The sequence below is a fragment of the Orbicella franksi genome, chromosome 14 (genome assembly GCF_964199315.1).
Source record: "Orbicella franksi chromosome 14, jaOrbFran1.1, whole genome shotgun sequence".
NCBI lineage: Eukaryota > Metazoa > Cnidaria > Anthozoa > Scleractinia > Merulinidae > Orbicella > Orbicella franksi.
In genome coordinates this window covers 14,386,721-14,391,020 of record NC_138158.1, presented here as the reverse complement: position 1 = coordinate 14,391,020, position 4,300 = coordinate 14,386,721, and the positions used below count along the sequence as shown (strand labels likewise).

The 4,300-nt window shown below is 37.7% G+C and overlaps 1 pseudogene across 1 annotated transcript in view; it reads right to left on the bottom strand.

Moving 5' to 3' along the window:
- Positions 1-3,279: 3,279 nt before the first annotated feature.
- Positions 3,280-4,300, bottom strand: part of LOC145467447 (uncharacterized) — a 23,342-nt pseudogene continuing 22,321 nt past the window's right edge. Inside the window, exon 3 of the transcript XR_014042052.1 lies at positions 3,280-4,300. This exon is cut by the window's right edge and continues 2,316 nt beyond it. The product of XR_014042052.1 is annotated as an uncharacterized LOC145467447 (transcript).

The following is a 4,300-nucleotide window of genomic DNA, read 5'->3' as shown; positions in this document are numbered from 1 at the left end:
TGAACATGTTAAGAAAAAGTGAAACTGCAAGACAAAGCTACTGGAATGAATGGTTAGTTTGTACCACATAGAACGCCCACAGCCTCTTTTCGCCTCTATGTCAAAGAATGCTGAAACGAGCAATATGTATATGATCCAGTTGCTGGAAAAAGAAAAAAAAATCCGTGATGGTCTAAATCGTGATGGGTAAAACAAGGACTGGAGGTTTTTAAAACGCCTTGACCATGTTGGAAGAAAAAAAAAACATGAACAGATCGATTAAGTTTCTGGATGTTATACAGAAATTTGAATGCGACATACAAATACAGAAAATTGGTAAAATATTGTTTTAGTGTCAGATAAAGTAGCGGTCCTTTTCATTTCGTGTTGTTGTGTTGTATTATAACTTTACGTGAGGTAGTCTCAGAATCATAACCCGTCGTTTAACACAACAGTCTGTTTACTGATGTCCCGCCTGAATCACCTCACGTCTGGCGTGGTTGGCCTAATTAATTGGATGACAACACTGAAAAAGATGCAGACTGGAGTCTGGTACTTTTTTTATTGAAACATAACAATGAAGACAAAGGTTGGAGCCAGTTCCTCGAGGTAATTCCTCTGAAATAAAAGTGACAATAGATTTTTGTTCAAACTTTTTCCACTGAATATTTGTCATATGATAACTTCAATTTTGAAATAAAAAAGGGGGGTGCCCATGCTCATTAAGGAGCAGTGAGGCATTGAAAATGCCCCATTTTGGCATTATTTAATGCTTATTATAAAAACGCATTCCCAGTAATTGTAAAATCTTTGTGAGCCCAGACTCATAACAAAACGCATTAAACTACAGTCAATACATTGTGTCGGACACAAATAAACATTTTAAGTTTGATTCAGACAGAAAGCTAAATCCTTGATTAAAAATTTGAACCAAATTTCTTGACGTGGTTACCGACTGCAAAATAGAAAAGACCACAGTGTATCTGCTATTTTTCTTATTTATTCAATTTTCAGCAATAGAAATTAGATCAGTCTTTCCTCATGCGAAGCTTATGATTAGTTGATTACAATGACTGGAAAAAAAAATTGGGGTGCCCATGCTCGTTGGTGAGCTAGAGCCATTTTTCAACTGAAAGAGCTCAATATCAAGGCAAATCCGTCATGTTTTCAATATGCGCGTGCACGAGCGCGCGCTAATGACGCCATAAATTATGCGCAGTAAGGATGCGCAATACAAATGTGAGGAATGACCTTAAAACCAAATCAAACTCTTCATTTTAATTAACGCCAGGCGTGAATAGTTACACTCTCGGCCTTAATCTAAGTGGTGATACCGAAAGGATTTCATTCACAGAACCAGATGCTAGAAACTCTCTGCACACTGGCATAAGAAACAGCACTAGAGGAAATTGCTTTAAGAAGTTAATCACCTTCTACTCGGAGGTATCCTTCGGTAAAGGGGACCGCCAAGAGGGGAGAGCTCATGCGTGAGACCACAGATAGAATGCTTACTCCCGATTCCCTCGAGGACGAAAAGGTTAGATCGGTCCCTTTGAGCATATTCGAATTATTTCAAAGCCCTAGCGCTTTTGGCATTCACGTTCATGGACCATTCTGTTTAAGGTAGCGCTTCTACTAGAATAATAATCTTTCCCTCACACTAGCATGGAGAAAAGTCTGAGGACTGGTGATAACCCAATTAAACCAGAGGCTTGCCCATTATTCTTGTCTTCGTTTAATAGATAATAGTGTAAAAATAGTTTGACTCGTTTCACTTCAGAGTGATAAGATTATCTCCCAAGTGGAATGGTTCAATATACAGAGTGACCATCAAGGCGTAGTTTTAAAGAGTTAAGGTCATTTCTGAAAAGTCATTATCAATTATCAATATTAAGACTACCCGGAATCAAAAACTGACATTATTATTAGGCTCAAGTTGAAGTAGAATTAATAACTGTGTTGATAAGAGTCAATTTTCCACCGTAAAAGATTGAAATGCACAAGCCCTTCGTCAGAGCGAACCAAAGAATTGTGAGTGTGTGATTTACATATCGACTGGTGGAGCAATGCTATTGGCGGGACCATGGTAACATGAAAAACAAGAATATATTAGTTGAAAAGCGAAATAAACGCTAAGCTAGATAGAGGACGATGCAGGAAAAAAACTTTCAGGGTGTAAATGCGTGGTTTTGTCTTTTTGTTACAACGAAAAACGCTAGGCAAAATCATACTTGACACGAGGCAGAATTTCAATGTAGAAACACGTGTACTTTCTAACGTATCTGTTCAATAGCTTCAAGAGATATTTACCCCCTATATCCAGTACTTACAACTGAAGCATATCAACGATAATGCATCAACATCGTTCGAGCTGGTCAGGTCAACTTAATTTGATTAACAATGCAACTTTTGTTCGGCTGACCACAATTAAAATCAAAACCAAATTTTATTTGTTTAACATTGATCGGCCATAGCTTTATAATGAGAAGAACATTGGGGGCTGCTGAACGCATCAAACTACATCCCACAGGCTAAGGTATACCGCAATTCAATATTGAAATCACCGCCCTCTCCAATATCACCCTATAAAACGGTGCGTCAGATGTGAGAAGACTGACAATCGGTGGAACTGACAAGAAATTTTTACCACTAACTCAGCGAGCGCGCTACTTATCAGTGAGCGCGCTACTGAACTATATCCTGCGTTCTCGTTTAAAATATCTGCGCCGATTTACTGTTGTTGCTATTGTTGCCAGTTTGTTTCTTTTCCGTGTACCTGCCCTTAACAACCCTGATACCATAATATAGACATAGTAAACTTCCTTGGGTTAAAAATGAAAGTTCTTAATAGGGAAAATAACCTCACAGGTTATAATAAGAAAACAGATTACGTAAGTTAGCTGCTGAGACATGGTGTTTCAGCTACTCAAAGTAATTTTAGACTGTTAGTTAATTTTAAAGTTTCAGCGTTGCCGGGTAAGTTAGTTTAAGAACCCTTAGAACTGAGTTTATCTTGGGATATTGTCAGCATTTTTTCAGTGTTTATATCTTCCTTAATTACGAAACCTGCGTCATCGTTTGATGTTAAAACCCTAGGGTTCACGACGTTTCCCTCCCGGTTGCATTTTTGACCTTTTTCCTAAAGTCCTTAAAATAACTAAAAGTGTCGCGATAACTTGTTAAACTCAGTTAATTTTACTCCAATGTTTACACGCTAGCATCAAATTAAACCTTTTTTTTTGTGAACCGTTTTACAGTAATATCATTCACACTTGTTTGGCTTGAGGGGGTCCAAACTCTACTTGAGGTGATGTTTAAGTGATCCCTGCTGTGATTTTAATCTAATTGAAACTACATGTCTCATTAGCTAAATTACGCAATCCGTTTTGTTATTATAACTTGTATGTCATTTTTCCTCTTAAGAACTTTAATTTTTTAACCCGTGGATTGTGTAGGCAATATACGGTTTTTAGTGGTATATCAGATTATGCATATTAGGGTTGGTCGATCATTTGTTACGTTCCCATAGCAATTTCGCTGTTTTGCGGGCGTATATCTTGTTTGACATCGCTAGGACAACGTGTTACGTAATTGCGAGTGTTACCCTGAAAATGGAAATGTTAGCTCAAATAACTCAAATGAAATGGTTGTTAAAACATCTAGTTATAATTAATTGGTTGTTCTGGGGGGAGCTGTTTATTTCAATCGTCCGGGTGTAACAACTTTTCTTCAGTGGATATGAAATCCGGGGAAAAGATCTCACTTTGCGAAAGTTTATTGTCAGAATCATTAGTACGCAAAGGAAAGCTCGTGTCAGTCATCATTAACTGTGAGATTCAAGGATTTGCTCATAGAGCACTTTGATCTCACTTCAGAACTCTCATTTTCTTCAACGCCTTCAACTGAAATGAGTCTAAAAAATTTTTTCTTAAACGATTTCTTTGGACAAGTTTGGTTCGTGTTACAGGTAGCCATCGAAGAGAATATCTTGCACGTATTTCGCATATATTAACTGAATTCTTCAGTTCGCCATTGTTAATGTAGTTATTTTGCCTCGCATTTTCACGCGCGTTTTGGACAGAAGTGACTCAGTTTTACCAAAACCGAGCGGGAAAGATAACAATAACTACTATAGTAAACTATATGGCGGGTGGAACGAAATTAATAAATAGGCTTTTCGATTTGTTTTCTAAAAGACTGATTGACATTTCTACCGCCACCCATATGACAGCTTTCAATTCTTGTAGGCTTCTCAACTTAGGTGATAAGCAGGCTGCCACAAGGAATTGTGGGTTGAGCCTGGTTCATATACAACATGGCT